Below are 19493 nucleotides of genomic sequence, written 5' to 3'. Positions count from 1 at the left end.
GCAGGGAAAGACTCCCGGCAGAGGGAACAGGCCAGGCGAGCGCCCTGCAGTGAGGTGGGATCAAGGAAAGGCCTGAGGCAACACAGCTGGAGCAGGTGAATGGAGGAGAGATTCAGAGATGAAGCCAAAGATGCCCGTGTGTCTTTGTTGGGGAGAAGTCAAGGTCAAGGTCCAGCAGGGAGGTCGGGCAGAGCCAGGTAGACTGTGCTAAGGACTGGGGTTTGCTCTGTGGACTGAGAAGCCACGAGAAGGTTCTGAGCAGAGGACCAATGACTCTTCCATGGAAACTCTATGCACTATCTTCCCAACTCCTTTGTAAATCATTTTTTTAAAGAACAAAAAGGACCCTTCACTGCAGTGGGGGTGACAGGCTCCAGCAGGGAGGCTAGTTAAGAGGTGGTTGCAGTAATCATCCTGGGAAAGTTACTCAAACTTTCTGTGTCTTAACAGCAAATCAGGGGCTTTTAACAGTACCAGCCTTATTCAATTAAAAGGTTTAAATGACTAAAGTGTTTAGAACAGTGCTAGGTAGCTAGTAAGTACCATGTAAGTATTTATGAAATTTAAAAAAATTAAAATAAAATTTGAATTTTATTAAATTAGTTAATTTAATTAATAAATTAATGCTGGACCAGAGAGACAGTGGGAGACAGAAATGTGATCTGCTACATTTTCCAGGGGAAGTCACCAGGGATTGGCAAGCATTGGGTCTCAGTGTGAGAGAAATCTAGATGATTCTGACATTTCTGGTCTCAGTCACAGAAAGAGTGTAGGTTCCATTGACTGAGATAGAGAAGAACATAAGGGAGGCAGGTTTGGGGGAAAGTTGATGTTTTGCCATTGGACATCCTGGCCTTGAGATGCCTACAGACACATGAGAAGATGCTAAGTGGGCAGCATTTAAAGTCAGGGGAGGAGGACTCCCCTGGTGGTCCAGTGGTTAAGACTCTGCACTCCCAATGCAGAGGGCCCAGGTTTGATCCCTGGTCGCGGAACTAGATCCCACAAGCCACAACTAAAGATCCCGTGTGTCACAACTAAGACCTGGCACAGCCAAATAAATAAATATTTTCAAAGATAAAAAGAATTAGAAATAAATTTTAAAAGTTCAGGGGAGTGGTCCTGGCTGTAGATAGACGCTTGGGATTCACCAGTGTATTATGGTAACTAACGGTCAGCAGCTGGAAGAGATCACTCAGGAAAAGTATTGGGAAGGGGGATGGAGCCCTGGGCCCTTCAAGGTTTAGAGATTGGGAAAAGCAAGAGGAAACTAGTCAGAGAGACTGAGGAGCAACTGGCCAAGGTGGGAAGAGAAAAGCATTCAGAGAGAATGGCAATGATCAAATGCTGCTTCCACTGCCACTGTCCTCAAAGAACACGGACGTGGAGAATCGTCCACTGGATTTAGCAAAGGGGAGGACCACACAAGCGTGGTGAGAGCTTTGTCTGGGACAAAAGCCTGGTTGGAATGGGTTCCGGAGGGAACCAGCCGTAGGAGAAAAATGAGAGACAGAGCATACCGACAAACAGGCTCATCGTGTTCGACGTGGGCACCAAACCTCCACGTGGAGCGTGACGAGGGGTGAGTCCATTGGAACAAGAGGCATGGCCTGAACACAGGTCTAGATGCAGAGGGTGGTCACTGTGGACCAGAGGTCATGCCAGCCTCTTTGATTGCTGCTATTTTCCTAGTGAAGTGGGAAGTAATTGTGGTCATAAGCTAAGAATAAGCTGGCTTATAAGGAGATGTTGGGGTTTGAGTATAAAGGAAAGAGTGTGTGAAATTATCTCTAAAAGAGTGTGATGGTGGATGATAAAGGAAAAGTAGTGAGATTTCATAAAGGAAATCAGTCCTGAATATTCACTGGAAGGACTGATGCTGAAGCTGAAGCTTCAATATTTTGGCCACCAGATGCAAAGAACTGACTCATTGGAAAAGACCCTGATGCTGGGAAAGATTGAAGGCAGAAGGAGAAGAGAGTGACAGAGGATGAGATGGTTGGATGGCATCACTGACTCGATGGACATGAGTTTGAGCGAGCTCTGGGAGTTGATGATGGAGAAGGAAGCCTGGCGTGCTGTAGTCCATGGGGTCGCAAAGAGTCGGACACGACTAGGAGACTGAACTGAACTGAACTGAGTGAGATTTCTGGGCAGGACTAAGGGTGGACTTGGTGTGTGGGTCACAAATTTACAGAAAAACCAGTGAGCAAGGCTGTGAGTTGTGCTATAGTAATGTTTGACTGTCCACGTGCAGGTGAAAAAGAGATGGCAAATTAGATTTAAGCAGGGTTGGGGTTTTGCCAGATCCATATAATGGAGGGTACCAGAGGGTAAAGGAAGTTGAAAGTGAAAACAAGGAAGTGATCATAACGATGGTGGGGCATGAATTAAGCTACTGACCAGCCTGGGAGGCATCCAGCTTCCTTGCCCTTGGCTGCTGATTAGCTAGCTCTACCTTGGAAGTTGGCAGGAGAAAATCTTGAGAAGGTAGGAGACCTCAAGTGCAATGTCACTATTTTTCTCTGGAAAGTATTTTTGGTGTTTACAATGTAATTTAATTTGATAAGATGGGAAGTGAGGATGTGGTTGGGGAAGGGGCAATGACAAAGTAATAGGATCAAATGTCTGTGGATGCCAGTGAGATTAAAGAATCTGGGGACTGGAGCATCAGAGGGAGGGAACCGGACAGAAAAGAGAGGGTAGTCAGGCAGTGGGACGCTTGAAATTGAGATCATGGAGCAGTGCAGTTACGACATGGTCTACACTGGCCGAGGAAATGAGGCCAGCCAAAAGTGTCAAGTTAAACCATCGCATAGAAGAGGTTAAGGAACCATAGAAGCCAGGGTACAAGAAGGGTCATCAAAGTGGATATGGAACTAAGAACTGCTGGCAGGAGAAGAGATGGGGAGAATGGCAGTAAGCAAGAGCTAAAACCTTCCTGGGATGAAGGAGAGTGCCTGGGAGTCTGCAGACAGATGCACAGGGAAGGAGTAGCAGGTGGTGTTGTCTGATGCCAGGAGCTCCAAACTGGCATTTTAGTACAGGTGTGAGGAATAATAGTCTGGAAGCAACAATGGCAAGCAGGGAGTCACCTACCCCACCTCCAGGCTCAAGAGTACCAAGCAGCATGGGAGGGAAGACAGCCACCACATGACAGAGCTGCAGATCAAGCAGCATTCCTGGGGGAGAGGCAGGGTCCAGTTAGAACAGGAGGTAAGGGGAAAATCCAGAGAAGGCTCTTGTTGATGATGGAACATGAGTCCTAGCCAGTGCGATATCAGGGTTTGGGAAGTGGGGGAGGAACGGGAGGTTGGTCAGACTAAGGCATACACAGGGCCTTTCGGGGAGGGAGTTTGTGATGAGGACAAAGGCTTGGTGGTATTAACCATGGAGATTTCCCAACAGACTGCAGTGATGGCTGTGAGTGTTGGGGAGCAGGGAGTCTGGGACCATGCCACTGTCTCTATCACCTCCCATTGTCTCTGCAACACACTCCAACCAGGTCCTGTCCCCATCACCCTCCTGAAACTGTTCCCATTAAGGCCACCTCTGTATTGCCAAAACCCATGGATTCCTTCTCCACCCTCATTTTATTTGACCTTTCAGAAAATCTCACACAGATGATGACTCCTTCCTTCTGAACGAACTCTTCTTTTCACTTCTTTGTCCCTGTATCCTCTGGCTTTTTGCCTGTCAGCCTGGCCACTCTTTCTGACCTCTTTGGTGAGCGCCTCCTCTATCATTTCTCTTAAAGGCTAACATGTCCCCAAGCTATTGGTGCGCTGCCCCGTTTCACATTTCCATGGGCTCGCCCTGATGAAAGCACAGTCTCTCCTGACTCCCGCTGCCACTCCATCCGCCAACTACTAAACCTAAGACTTATGCACATACTCCCAGCCATGGTGAAGTGGCTTTTTCAGTGAGTGTTGTAGGAATTCTTGAGTTAGGTCACATGGCAGGCATTGAGTGACATGAAGAATGTGCAAGACAGTCTCTGCCCTCAAGCTGTTCAGCATCCTCTTAAGAAGATGAGACGGAAGTGCATAAAAATATCGTACTTCTGATTATGAAAAAAAAAAAAAAAACCCAACAAGCAGAGTTGGACCATATTCAAATGGTCATCTACTTCCTCCTACTCAATTTTTAAAGCCATGATGAGATGACTTACCACCTATAAGGCCACCCTGGGAATTAGACCCAAGTCTCTCAACCCCTAGGCCAGAGCTCTTGCCATGACATCTCAATGGGTGGTTGAGGTCAGCAGTTAAGTACCATGAGACCTAAAATAAAAGGCAATGTGCCTTTGAAGTTAGGGGCATGTATTCTAAAACGAGACTTCCAGGGTACAAATCACTAATGAACCTCAAACCACAGTAACCATGCAGTAATAATTACCTTGGGAGAATCACTTAATTTCCTTGTGCCTTGTCAGTTAAATGTGGACAATAATTGTATTACCTCATAGTAAGGATGAGGAGTAACATGAGTTAATACAGGTAAGGTGCTTAGAATGCCGCTGGCACTTAGAGAGCTAAGTGAGGTTTTAAAGGCTAACACACTGGAAGGTGATCAACAGGAGAGAAGGTCTGTTAAGTGCTGGGTACCCAGTTCCTCTCTGAACTCCAGGAGCCTGGCACATGTCACCAAATGAATGAGCTAATGAACATTTAACATCTATAGGAAAGCAACACCAAGGATCACCTCCATCTACCCCCATTTGCACCATCCAGGATGTCCTTCAAAACCAGGGAGGTAAATTCCACCATGACCAGCACTATCAAGAAAAAACCCTAGTGCTAGCCTAACATCTACTAACTCAGTCCAAGGCAAGAGGAGACACAGACATATAAACCTCAGGACATGTATTAATAAACAGGCAGAATAAACACTGGCATCAGAAGGACAAATCAGAGTCCCTGGGTGGGATGTAAATCTGGTGTCATTGAGAATTAAATGAAATACTAACTTCCTTTAATTTATGACTCCAAGGAATAAAATCCCAGTTCTCCATAAGTGTCAGTCAAGGTAAACGTGGCCCAAGACAGAACATAAATCCTTTGACTCTACACAAAAAGAAACAAAGTCGGGGGTGGTGGGGGGGAGAGGCTGGAATCTTGGTCAATCTCTTCTATGCACTGAACACTTGCCCCCAAATAAAATCACTCACTCAATAATATACCAGAAAGAGGAGGATTAGCAGCAATTCCAGAGGGAAAAACGAGATGGGTGCTTCACATTTTGATAGATTCTCCATGGTTTACAGAGCTCCTCTTCTCAGGAAAGCTTGGGGTGTGAATCAGACCCTGATGCCCAAGGTCCTGATGCCCAGGCTCTTGGTAAACTAGATGCGCTTGGGAGGGGACGTGGGGGTGGGAAGAGTGGGGAGCGGCTCTTTGGACATCCTTGGACCTCAGTGAGGTTCCAGGAGCCTGTGGCTGGTTAGTGAGATGGATCGGGTCCGACCTCGGAGACCTACCTCGGAAGGTCAAGCCTCTCTTTCGGCCGCAGCAGAGATAGCTCCATCTGCCTCGCTGGGCCCATCTTTTCCCACGCGACCCCACGCGCCCTCGGCTCCTCCCTGGCCCCGTGCGCCCCGCTCCCACCCCGCCACCCCCGGGTACTCACTCCCACTCCTTGCGCCGCGCCTGCGGGGTGCTCTGCATCTTGTGTGCCTCGTGGGCCTTGATGATGTCCCGCTGCTCGATGAGGCCCCCGCGCCGCCGCTTCATCACCTCGGGGCTCACCGGTAGGAAGGGGCTGGAGCCCCCCTCCCAGCCCGGGCCCTCGCCCTCCTGCACCGGGAAGAAGTTGTCGAAGCCGGCGGCGGTGCGCGGGGAGGCCGGCAGCATGCCCGCCTCGTCCGAGGCGTCGGCCTCGAGCAGGGCGCACTGCTGGGGCCGCCATGCCTCCTCCTCGGGCAGGGCCGGGACGTGGAGGCGGTGGCGGCGGCGGCCCGCAGCCCGGGACTCAGGGCTCCCGCCTGCAGCCGGGCAGAGGGCGGGCTCGGGCAGCCTGCGGCCGGGGCTCAGTCCACGCATCTCGGGCACCATCACAGAACATTGCTCTGCGCGGGGAGGTGGGCGAGAGATAAGGGGTGGGAGGGCAGGGAGGGGAGGGGTGGGCACGAGAGAGATAGAGAAGAGAAAGAAGTTAGTGACGTTGTCCTCTGGGGCAAGGCGTCTGGCCTGGCCCAGAAACTGGCACACGGTTGGCGCTCAATAAACGATTGTTGCACTCCAGAGTGCCCATCCTGGAGCAGGCTAGGTGCCAGGTGCTGGGTGTCTAGAGTTAAGAGAAGCAGGTTTGATTGTTGCCCCGTGAACTTCAGTCTGGCACAGAGAGCAGAAGGTAAAGGCATGATTATAGGCAACTGTGATCAATGTCTCAGGTTGCTGAGAGAAGGATGCCAAAGGCTGTCCTTCTCAGCCCCACCTTGACAGCTAGCTGGCCATCCCAGCCTGTCCGTGGTGAAAGAATCTCCTTACTCCTCTTCCCGGGGACCCAGCTTTTCTGGGGAACCCACCCACCACCTGCTCCCCTAACTCTCATACCCTCTCTGGCGGTGCACGTTATTGATGAAAACTGGGTCTCATACAGGTTCCTTCCTCACTTTCTTATGCTCATTCGAGCAGGGTCTGGGGAGCATGTGTGGAATCAGGTGCGCTGGCCGGCTCCCTTGACCCTGGTTTTCCTCTTCCATGCCAAGGAAGATGTGGCCAGATTTGCCTCTGTGAGACACACTCATTCAATCAACACTGACTGAGGGCTAACCGCGAGTCTGGCGCTGGGCACACCAAGATGAGCTGGATTTAGCCCACATCCTCCTCCTTGGAGGAACAGGATGAACATGAGTTTGACCACACAGCCTGATGTGCTGTGAGTGAGGTGGGCCTGATGGCCGTGTGAGCCCTTGCACGGGTCCCCTCAGCCCACCTGTGGGCTTTGTGGAGGAAGAGACCCCCAGGCTGGGTGTAAGTGGGGTTTGCCTGGTGAGGAAAAGGAAATTACCAGCGAAAGGGAGAGCATGCGCAGAGAGGATTTAGGGAAACTGAAGGACTTAGAAAGAGTTCCCATAGCAAGTCTGAGGTCTGGGGGACAGTCCTGAATTGAGAGAACCTGAACTTACCATCTTTTCCAGACCTCTACCTCCTGTTTCCCTCCCAGCCAAGAGCCCAACACTGTAACTCCCAGCCTCTTCCCCATCCATGTTCCAAACCACGCCCCTGGTGACATAGCTGGCACAAACACGCCCCCGTGGCTCCAAAAAGTGCCATTTGGTCCACACACTGGGAGGAGCCCAGGTATCCACATCACTAATCCAGGGCTTAGTGAGCACCTATGATGAACTGAGGGCTCGGCTGGGCCCCCAGGGAAGACATCTTCCCAGACCCTGCTCCGCCTTCCCCCGTCTCGACTGCATACCAAATCACAAATCACAAAAACTGAGAATATTAAAATGGGCAGGAATCTTAATGGTCGAGCCGTATCATTTTACAGGGGAGGTCCAGAGAGACTAGTCATACTAGAAATAAAAGAGCTGGGAAAGGCTCAGGTTTTAAATTTAACTGACAGTTTTTTCCACTAGATTGATCACACTGCCTCTACCCGATGAAGCAGAATCCATAGATGCCCCTTCAACCTCCTCCTCGTTACATTAAGGAAGCAGGTAGAAAAGGCAGGATGGGGATATCCCTGGCAGTCCAGTAGTTAAGACTCTGTGCTTCCACTGCAGCGGGGGTGGGTTCTATTCTTGGTTGGGGAACTAAGATCCCACATGCCTCAAGGTGCAGCCAAAAAAATAAGGCAGGATGATTTTAGTGCATAGGTGATCAAGCCCGATATGAGTGTCAAATAGACCCTGACCTCTCTGGGGAGCAGGCCAGAGGTATCTTCCTCATTTGTCTCCTGCATTGGACTGGTCATCCCAGCCTTGCCAGCACCACACCCAACAGCTCAGGGATACAGGGCAGGGGGACCTGGGATGCACTGACCAGCCTTAGGTATGCAGCCACCAAGCTCAGTCAAGAGGGCAGGGGCGGCGGGGATAAAGGGTCCCGGATAAGCTTGCAGGAGAGGAGAAATGAAGGGGAAAATCCATTTCCAATCCTGCACACAGTTGGGTGGGTCCCTAGAAAGAGTGATTCATGTTCCTCACGTTGTCATCCTGTCTCAACTCTGCTTGATGGATTTTAAATTTATCCTTCATTCCTACAATGTTTAAATGTCTCTCCCCCACCACACACATGCACACACCCCTCCCCGGCTGCTCCCTCTCTCTTCTCAGGCTTTAGCACCACCAGAAGCCCAAGCAGCCTCGGGTTCTCTGCAGCCAAGAGAACCTTCCTCATGTCCCCGCTTAGCAGAGGCTCCCGGACCACCCTCCCAGCTCCCACCAAGGACCTGGCTCCTTGTCTCTGATTCCTGGCCCACCCTCTCCCTCCTCACTGGATTCCCCCTTCCCAGACACGCTGCCAAGTTGAGTCACATCTTTTGCCAAAATTACAGCAGCAATAATATGCACCGCAGCACTTCTGCTTCAACGGAATCAATTTTACGAATATCAAAACATGAAATTATCTCATCTTTCCTTTAAGAATTCCTGTTAAACAACCCTTCTATTATTGATATAAATGTTCATCATGGGAATCTGTCGCCCCCACTGCCTGCCAAGCTGGCCAGTCCCCAGGTCTGGCTATCAACGAGCTGAGAAAACATCTTTCATCTTAGGAAATTAGACTAGACGGAGTCTGCATCTTTCAGGGAAGGACATTGGAATCTACTCTATACTTAGCTTTTCTTCCAGCCCCCAAATTCTGGCATTCTTTGAATACCTTGAGATCAGAGATCTTGTCTGGATTTATCTTCCTATATCCAGACCCTAGTACTAAGTTCAACATGTAGGAGCCTGTTGCAGTGGTCACAGTCTCCTGTGACCACAGGATAAGGGCTTCCCTCGTGGCTCAAACAGGAAAGAATCTGCCTGCAGTGCAGGACACCTGGGTTCGATCTCTGGGTCAGGAAGATTCCCTGAAGAAGAGAATGGCAACCCAGTCTAGTATTCTTGCCTGGAGAATTCTGTGGACAGAGGAGCCTGGTAGGCTACAGTCCATGGGGTCACACAGTGGTCGCTGATAACTGATAGTCAAATAGCCTGGTTATCCCCATCCTGGGCATGTGGTAGGATGTACATCCTGGCCCCCTGTAGTTCATGTGACCATGCTGATCTGTGAGTTGTGAGTGGAGGATATATGTCATTTCAAGGCTAAGCACTTAAAGCCAGTGTGAGACCTCTAGATCTAGAGGGACAGGTCCGTTTTCTGTAAAGGACCAGATAGTAATTATTTTAGACATTGCAAGCCATGTAATCTTTCTTGCAAATACTCAAATTCTGCAGTTGTAGCCTGAAGCAACCAGACAATATGTAAATGAATGTGTGTGACTGGGTTCTGATAAAACTTTATTCATGAACTTTTGTAAACTTCGCCCTTTCAACTGGACCTCTTGGACACCATCATGGCCACTTAGTCTGTGTCCACAAGTTCTATAGAACAGCAGGAAAAAAGAGGGGATAGAGACCCACAAAACAGAATGGAGGGTGGACACATCAAGTGAGAAGCTTCCTGAGGGCAAAGTCTCTGTGCTGTGGGCCCACCCCCAGTCTCTAGGGGAAGGAAAACAGGCCCGGCTGCTCTGTGATAATGACTCAAGAATGAGCTCATGAAAGCCCCAAGGACATCTATGTTACTCTTCTAAACTTGCCTTCCACTTACTTCTCTTCTTTTTCCTTGCTGGTTTGTTTGACTAATATGCAAGGTGGTGGTGGTGGTGGTTTAGTTGCTAAGTCGTGTCCGACTCTTGCAACCCCGTGGACTGTAGCCCGCCAGGCTCCTCTGTCCATGGGATTCTCCAGGCAAGAATACTGGAGTGGGCTGCCATTTCCTTCTCCAGGGGACCCTCCTGACCCAGCAAGGTATGCAAGGTATGGGATCTTAAATTATGGGGGTCCTGAGGAGGAAGAAGGTTTAGGCACATGTTTGTAATCCAGCAGCCCCATTAAACTTATTTGTCTCCCCTTGAGAGCAGAGTAAGGGCTCTCCTTTCCACTCCTACCCCCAAGCACCTTGCACGGATGAAGATGCTCGAGCCAGTGGTCCACACTCCTGCCTGCCTCTGAAACCTCCCCTCTCTCCCCTCAGAGCCAAAGTCAAGATCTTCCTCCCAAAAGGAACAAACTCTTTGGACCATCAAGAGTTTTAATTTTAGAGGCTTCCCTGATGGTTCTGTGGTTAAGACTCCATACTTCCAATGCAGAGGACCAAAAGTTCAATCTCTGGTTGGAGAGATAAGATCCCACACACTGAGTGGTATGGCAAAAGTAAATAAATATGTATTTAAAAAAAATATATGTATACTTTTTAAAAGAGTTTTAATTTTATCCATCTATCTTTGATTGCTTTAGTAATAATGGCCCATGCACCCCCTTGGCATGTCCTTGCCTGTCAGACCCAACAGGTGAGTCCACCATGTTGAAGACATGCATCGTCCTCTCACTGAGTTCATGCCCATTCCACTCCCACCCCTCACTTTCTGATTCTTCCAGAACATGAACATCTTCCAGTCACCTTCTGAGAAACGGATCCATCAAGAAGTCAACAAAGTCACAGCGCTCTTATGAACCCATTGCCTTCAAACCCTGAAAGTTTTGAGTTGAGCAAGGAGGAGGAAGTCACCCCTGGATACAGTACCAAGCAGTACAGGCTGGGAGACAGTGAGCAGAGATGGAGCTGATGGGCAGTAAGAGGTGGCCGGTAGGCACACAGATGTCCCTAAGCTGGACCTGAGATGCCCAAGCCCTGTACCCTTTGTCTGCCCTGGACAGGGAGAGGGCAGAAGGGTCCCCATCCCAACCATAAGGAATGAGAACTCACAAGAGGAAAACACTTTTAAAAATACTACACAACTGAGATACCATTCTGAGTTCTTTTCTAAAAATGCTGCTCTAGAGAAGAGAATTGACATACTTAATGGGCTTCCTGTCCAGCGAAACAAAAGGCAGGGAATGACCCTACTCCTCATCCTCACCCACCTACTCAGAGAGGAATATTCCTGGTACAGTGATAAATATTCATCTAGGGATTCTTATCTGAGCCAGCTTGCTACCTAACCACAAAGGAGGAGTAAAAGCTGGATTAGTTCACTTGTGGTAACCTCCCAGGGTTGTGATTCTCGAGCTTTAGTGTCCATCAGAAGCATATACATTGCTGATTTTTAAATACAGCTTCCTGGGACATTCCTCTGGAGATTCTCATGCAATAGATCTTAGATGGGTTCAGGAATCTGCAGTTTTAATAAGCACCACCTCATCCCCTCCACCCCCAGGAATCAAGTCTTGAGTAACACTGTCCTAAATGCAGCAAATAGTCCTGAGAGACTGTGTAGTGGATAAGAAGCAATGTCTTGGGATGTTAAAAGCCCATAGGTGGGACAATGTCCCTTTCACTCATTTTCAGTCTACATCATGAACTTAAGATACCAAAAAACATCCAGGATTAGCTCCTTGACCCACCCCCACTCCCTACAAAACTCCATCCTCCCCTAGACTGGCATCCGTTTTTGCCCATCTCACATCCCTCTCCATATGTCTGTGTTGTTATGCTGAGCATTCAAGGATGGGCTAATGTCCAAGATCATTTGACAGGCTGGTGTATTTTGAATGGAAACCGAGACCCAAGGAAGACACATAACTTCAAACTGGTGTCAGCAGCTCAGGGCTCAGGATATAGTTCTGCCATTTGCTAGTAAAGCAAGCTTTAGCAAGTCATTTCTCTAGGTCAGTTTCCTCTCCTGAACAGTGATAATAATAATTATACCATTTCTACTATTTTATACAATATTTACTAATAAATATATTCTGTAATTATATTGTCAATAATATAACTTGTCTTACAGAAGTCTGTGGTGAGACTCAAATAAGACAGACTCTCAGAAAAAACTTGGAGATGTGAATTATGTAAATATGAAGGAAAAGAGACAGGCTTGGAGCCATAATGCTGAAGCCAAGCTTCCTAGGTGTGCATTCCAGCTCCCCTCTGACCAAATGAATCCCTGGAAAAATGACATAGTCTTTCATTTCTTCATTTTAAAACATCACTAAGAGTAGATTCTTCATAAGGCTATTTTGAGAACAGAAACACAGAGAATAGTAGAAACATGTAGAACAGTACGTAATAAAAATGCCCAATAAATGTTAGCTCTTGTTTTATTATGTAAATCACATATTTTATTAGGTAAATAATGCTAGTAAAAAAACCCCAAACATCGATGGTTTAACCCAAGTACAAGTGCAAGGGTTATTCATTCAGTCATGTCTGACTCTGCCATGCCATGGACTGTAGCCCACTAGGCTCCTCTGTCCATGGAATTCTTCAGGTAAGGATACTGGACTGGGTAGTCACTCCTTTCTCCAGGGGATTTTCCCAATTCGGGAATCAAACCCTGGCCTCCCTAATTGCAGGCAGATCTGAGCCACCCAGGAAGCCAAATACAGCATGATGACTATTGTTAATATGACTATATGCTACATGTGAAGGTTGTGGAGAGGGTTGAACCTAAGATGTCTCATCACATGGGAAATTTTTTTTTCATTTTTCTTTTTTTTTGATCTATATGAGATGATGAATGTTAACAAGGTTGATTGTGGTGGTCATTTCATGATGTATATAAGTTAAGTAACTACCTTGAACTTATACACTGCTGTATGTCAATTGCATCTCAATAAAACTGGAAAAATAATTTGTTGAAAAAAGATTTATTTCTCTCTCATGTCATAGTCAAATAATGCAAGTTGGCCTAGATGATGGGAAAGAAAGACCCTGCAACCCACTGTCATTCTGGGGCCCAGACTGATCTCATGCAGGGGCTCTGTCATCCCCTAAGGATGGCATTTTTTTCTTAAAGGGCTGGAAAGTAAATATTTTAGGCTTAGCAGGGTGTGAGTTTCAGCTGCAACTCCTCACCACGGCCTTTGTAGTGTAAAAGCAGCCATAGATATTACATAGGCAAATGAATGTGATTGTTTCAATAAAACTTTATTAACAAAAATAGGCAGCTAACAACTGAGCCTAGAGCCTCATCGTCCTCCACTAGACTTTTTCTCTCTAGCCAGGAAACAAAGAAAAAGAAAAAGCACTTGGGGAATCTTACAAAAGGTCTAGAGGCCAGATCTGGAAGTGATGTATAGCATTTCCCCCCTCTTCCATTAGCCAGAACTGTCTCCTGGCCCTGCTTAACCAAAGGACAGCAGAAATGCAATCTACCTGCATGTCAAGGATGGGGAGCAGAAAACCGATAGTGATCGTCTGCGTCACACGACTGCTATTTATATTATGATATAACCACAAAAGTGAATCAGATGGAATATTGGCCAATCCAGTGAGTTATTAATCAACTGCTATAAATTAGCCACATCATAGTGTGCAGAGAGAGAAACAGATATATTTTACACAAAAGAAAAAGGAAAAACTCTAAGTGGTGTGACAATCAATTCACCAAAGGATCCTGAGGATTTGGGAAACAAGGCCTCAGCAACGCAAAGTTTTGGTGTTAGCCTTAATCAATTATGCAGCAGGCTCACACCACAGACTACTACCCTCAAAACACACATAAACACACACACACACTGGCCTTTAAGCTACAGGGAAAGACCATATGCCAGCAAATTTGGAAAACTCATCAGTGGCCACAGGACTGGAAAAGGTCAGTTTTCATTCCAATCTCAAAGAAAGGCAATGCCAAAGAATGTTCAAACTATCATGCAATTGCACTCATTTCACATGCTAGAAAGAGTATGCTCAAAATTCTTCAAGCTAGGCTTCAGCAGTACATGAGCCAAGAACCTCCAGATGTACAAGCTGGATTTAGAAAAGGCAGAGGAACCAGAGATCAAATTGCCAACATCTGCTGGGTCATAGAAAAAGCAAGAGAATTCAGAAAAAACATCTACTTCTGTTTCATTGACTACACTAAAGCCTTTGACTGTGTGGATCACAAGAAACTGCAGAAAATTCTTCAAGAGATGGGAATACCAGACCACCTTACCTGCCTCCAGAGAAATCTGTATGCAGGTCAAGAAGCAACGGTTAGAACTGGACATGGAACAATAAATTGGTTCCAAATTGGGAAAGGAGTACGTCAAGGCTGTACATTGTCACCCTGCTTATTTAACTTATATGCAGAGTACGTCATGCGAAATGCCGGGCTGGATGAAGCACAAGCTGTAATCAAGATTGCGGGGAGAAATATGAATAACCTCAGATATGCAGATGATACCACCCTTACGGCAGAAAGTAAAAAGGAACCAAAGAGCCTCTTGATGAAGGTGAAAGAGGAGGGTGAAAAAGGTGGCTTAAAACTTAACATTCAAAAAACAAAGATCATGGCATCTGGTTCTATCACTTCATGGTAAATAGATGGGGAAACGATGGAAATAATGACAGACTTTATTTTCTTGGACTACAAAATCACTGCAGATGGTGACTGCAGCCATGAAATTAAAAGACGCTTCCTCCTTGAAATAAAAGTTATGATGAATCTAGACAGAGTACTAAAAAGCAGAGACATTACTTTGCCGATAAAGGTTCATACAGTCAAAGCTATGATTTTTCCAGTAATCATGTACGGATGTGAGAGTTGGACCACTAAGAAGACTGAGAGCCAAAGAATTGATACTTTCGAACTGTGATGTTGGACAAGATTCTTGAGAGTTCCTTGGACAGCAAGAAGATCAGACCAGTCAACTCTAAAGGAAATCAGTCCTGAATATTCACTGGAAGGACTGTTGCTGAAGCTGAAGCCGGAGTATTTTGGCCATCTGATGTGAAGAACCAACTCACTGGAAAAGGCCCTCGATGCTGGGAATGACTGAGAGCAGGAGAAGGGGGTGACAAAAGGTGAGATGGTTGGATGGCATCACCGACTCAAAGCATGTGAGTTTGAGCAAACTCCAGGAGATAGTGAAGGACAGGGAAGCCTGGCATGCTGCAGTCCATTGGGTCACAAAGAGTCAGACAGGACTTGGTGGCTGAACAATGAGGCAGAAACCACAGCAGCTTTATCCACCACTGTAACCCCAACACCCAGCCCTAAAAACATTCAATATGTTTTTATAAAAGAAAGGAGTGGGGGAGGGGAAAGAGGAGGAAGGGGAGGTAGAGGGGAAGGAAGATATTCTGCAATTTCCCATACTATAATTTTGCTATTGTGGTAAATTAATCCTCTTAAAGTATTGGCTTCTGCAGAGATCCTTACCACTACATTTGAGTGGGCAGGAGTGGGCTTAAGGGGCTTTTGCTTGCAACTTTCCAATCTGCTTGAATATTTGCCTTTGCTGTTCTGCTTTAAGAATTTCTTACAATCTCCACAGGATTTGCCTGGCTCAGAGAGGGGAAGGGAGATGCTTTAACATGGGAGGGGAGGCTTAATTTCCATGCAGAAATGTCCATGGATTCATTCAACAAACATTTGTTGAGCACCTACTATGTGTCAGGGAATGATAAAGGCACTGGTAATTCTTTATGGTACTACAAAAAGAATCTAGGAAGAAACCTAAGGAGTTAACCCAGCATTAAAAAAATAAACATTTTCTGTGTTGTTTTTTTTTAACCAAATTACTTCTACAAGAGTATCTTGAAATTCCTTGAGCATTTGTGACTTTTCCAGGATTTGTTACTTCTGCTATTGTTTCTACTTCCCTAAAGGACCCAGACATAAACAGACAAGACAGGCAAAGCTAAAAAGGAAGGCCTACTTTTTCTGAAGATCTTAAAGCAAGTAGAAACCGAAGGACAGAATAATATTCTCAGGATCTGGAAGGAATCAGTTATAATGACAGCTGGAGAGAAAACGAATGTTGCCACCCGTTTGGACTTATGGAAAAAGAGTTAAGGGGCCACAGTTGTCTGGCCTGGGATACAGAAGGGCTTGGGGGCTGACTTGCAAGAGACCACACCTATTCTCTGAAAGATATTTGTCCAAACCACTGCGGCGTCAGGCTCCAACAGCTGAACGCAGAATGCTGCACAAACTCCCAGCACCTCTGTTTCCATCAAGTGCTTGTCAAGTGTCAATTTCAGGAGCACTGGGATCTCCAACTAGTGCTTGATAACAGCCCTCCTGCCCACACAGACCAAGATGACTTGAACTGATTTGCCTGGAAGCTGTCTTTCAAAGAGGAATAAGTTACTGCCGCAGTAAAGTTAGGGATGGGAGTTGGCACAAATGGCACCTCCTTTCTGAGCAGGATTCCAGTTCCAGTGCAAGTTCTCAGAGGCACTAGCCCACGAGCAGCCCCTTCCTCTGCAGCTCTAAGCAGTGAATGTGGTTTGCCTGGAGAGAGCCAGTCTGAGCCACCACCAACCGAGAGAAACAAGTGCAGAGCCCCCCAGTCTGCATTTCAGGCTTCCACGGTGCGGCCACAGAAAGTAAGACAACCTCACAGCCCTCAAGGCCTTGCATTCTGGCCAGCTGGGAGCCCCTGTGGTGGCGTCTGTCCCTTCCAGATGCTGAGCTCTGCTCCACCTGTCTGCCAGTGGTCCCTCCTGGGGGTCAGATCCCAATCTCAGACCTGTCTCAGAGCCCAGCCTTTGTCTGGACACCCTCTCAGCTGTGATTGGACACTTGGGAAGTTACAGCAAAGCGGGCCAGCAAGTGGAAAGTCATGGCTTCTGAGCTGGGTGCTCAGGTCCCCATGAAAATAAAAGGATGAACTGATGCCTTTCAAGCATACCTGGCCTCAGAGCTTTTCTAACTCCTTTCTTCATCCCACCCTCATCTCTGGCACTCTCTTATGCTCATTTATGCCTTTTTCTTTCTGGTCATCTATTGTGTATTTTACCATATAATTACTAATAATGATATTATAATTAACCTGTTTTTTAAGCCAACAAAACTCGCATTTACAGAGATAAAATGACCTGAAGGATTTCATGCTCAGTACACACACATGCACACGCACACACATAGCGCACAATGTTGTCAGCTCAATGTGTGCAGCTCAGACTGGTGGAGTTGTACACTAAGACACGGAGCACTTGTGTGACTTTGGACCAACAAAACACAACCACGTTGACAATGCCTGCACACCTACAACAAGCTGAAAAAGAAAAACTGTAGGGGGCATTATGGTTACTTCATTCAGGGCCTTCCATGCCCCCGCCCTCATGCACTTTCTGCTCAACCTGTGGGTTCTAGTGAGACCACACCAGTCAAGGTAACCCTAACCCCTTGCAAGTGATTAATTAAGAGAAGGGGCTTCCCTTGTGGCTCAGCTGGTAAAGAATCCGCCTGCCATGTGGGAGACCTGGGTTCAGTCCCTGGGTTGGGAAGATCCCCTGGAGAAGGGAAAGGCTACCCACTCCAATATCCTGGTATGGAGAATTCCATGGACGGTGTAGTTAAGAGAAGGGCATGTGACTGTCTTACGGTCAGTGAAGGAAGAGGTCAAGCTTCCTGGGGCTGTGGGGAGAATTCTTCCAGATTTTAAGGAAAGCTTTCAAAGGAACTGTCTCTGGACAGTGTCCTACACAGATGTGAACCGTGGAAGCGCCACCACCACCCCCTCATTGCCAACATGAAGACAAAGCTGCCACGTGGAGGAGGGCAGGCCACAAGAAGGGCATCACCAGGTCCCGTCAGCCTGCCAGCCATCCACCATTAGACTCTAGCCATACGAGACATCACGGTTCCTGACAGCTGCAGCCCATGCGTTTGCATTAGATTTTCTGTCACTCCATCCCAAAGCTCACTGACTAGAAGCCCCCATACCCACCCACACCATGACAAGACACAACTACTCCATAAGCCTGAAAAGCCAGTGGGTTGTTTGGTCACAACAAGTGGACATCCCCTCATGCTCCTCTACATGATTTTTTTGGTTGTAGTTTATCTTTTATATGTAGACATTGGGACCTCAGTCTTACATAAAATTCTTGATAATGAGATACCAATTCTAAGAATCACTGGTTCACTCCAGTATTCTTGCCTGGAGAATTCCATGAGCAGAGGGACCTGGAGGACTACAGTCTATGGGGTTGCAAAGAGTCAGATATGACTGAGTGACTAACACCGTCACTTCTTATTGCTTCTTTGGCTGCTTCTGGGATTTTCATGAAAAGATGCTACCTCTATCATAAAGGTTTCAGAGAAGTATCCAGGCAGGTAGCCCTCCCCTCACCTTCTCATACCATCTCATGACTCTCCACAGTGAAACTTAAAAAAAAAAAAAAGGAATCACTGGTATAATGGGGAAATGATTCAAACTGAATAAAGTTAAATTCAATTGAGTAAAAGTTAAATTTAATTTAGGTGGGGAAGGGAACTGAATTACATGGAAAAGGACTTTTTGCAATTAAGTGTAGCATAAAAAGATTTCACGGTCCTAGCAGACACTGTCATCATTATCATCATCAATAAATATAATGGTTAATATTTATTGAATTTTTATTTTATGGTCAATACTGTATAAAGGGCGCTTGGTTTTCTTTGCTATGCACAGGCTTTTCTCTAGTTGAGGAGCATGGGGGCTTCTCATTGCAGTGGTTTCTCTTGGTACAGGGCCCGGGCTCTAGGTGCACGGGCTTCACTATTTGTGGCACATGGGCTTAGTTGCTCCACAGCATGTGGGATCTTAGTTCCCAGACCAGGGACTGAACCCATGTCTCCTGTACTGGCAGGCAGATTCTTAACCACTGGACCACAGGGAAGCCCTGGATTTGTGTCTTCACACAGGACTGTGATAAAGAAGCAGAGCTGTGAGCAGCAGCACTTTCTAAACAAACACAGTATTATGTGTGGCAGAGCACACTCTTGGCACAAGTGTCCCAGGCCTCCCCAGGCAGCACCATGCAGGATCATCACAGAGCAGGTTCTGGGACAGCCCAGAGATGTGGAAAAGAGGGAGTGAGTCATCACCTGTGATCCTGTCTTCACCTGGCAAAAATCAAGTGACAGCTCTGCTCTGGGATGAAATGTGGTGGAGGGGGAGCTGGGGGTTGGGATGGACAAAATGAGTCTTGGGATCTTTCCCCTTCCTTTCCTGGCCCCCGGTCTCTCTCTTGTCACACTATACTCCCATCCTCCAGTGGCCATGGATCTTTTCTGTCCTCTGGCTGTTGTCAAATTCCTGACTGTCTTCACCATAGTCTAGTCCCCAAAAATCCACCATGATTATGGCGACCCTACTTCTCAATCCAAAAATTAAAACTGGTCTGAAAATAAATTTTTTTTTTACTTTAAAAATGACATATAAGAAACATCTCATCTAGTTACCCATATTGGAAAAAATACAATTATACAAAATTGGGAAGCATCAGAAAGCTGTACCATCTAGTCATTACACATACACTCCAAGATAGTCTATCCTGCCCTTCTTCTACCTCTTTTTCCTACCTTAAACTTGAGCTCCCCCAGCAAAGGACACTCTTAGAGGTAAAATG

The 19493-nt window shown here is 46.9% G+C and overlaps 1 non-coding gene across 1 annotated transcript; it reads left to right on the top strand.

Moving 5' to 3' along the window:
• Window positions 1-921: 921 nt before the first annotated feature.
• Window positions 922-995, top strand: TRNAG-CCC (transfer RNA glycine (anticodon CCC)). The gene has a single exon. It is a non-coding gene; the product is annotated as a tRNA-Gly (tRNA).
• Window positions 996-19493: the final 18498 nt, after the last annotated feature.

This window comes from Dama dama, chromosome 14, assembly GCF_033118175.1.
Source record: "Dama dama isolate Ldn47 chromosome 14, ASM3311817v1, whole genome shotgun sequence".
Lineage (NCBI taxonomy): Eukaryota > Metazoa > Chordata > Mammalia > Artiodactyla > Cervidae > Dama > Dama dama.
The sequence above is the reverse complement of the archived record's forward strand: the minus strand, read 5'-3'. Positions and strand labels throughout refer to the sequence as shown.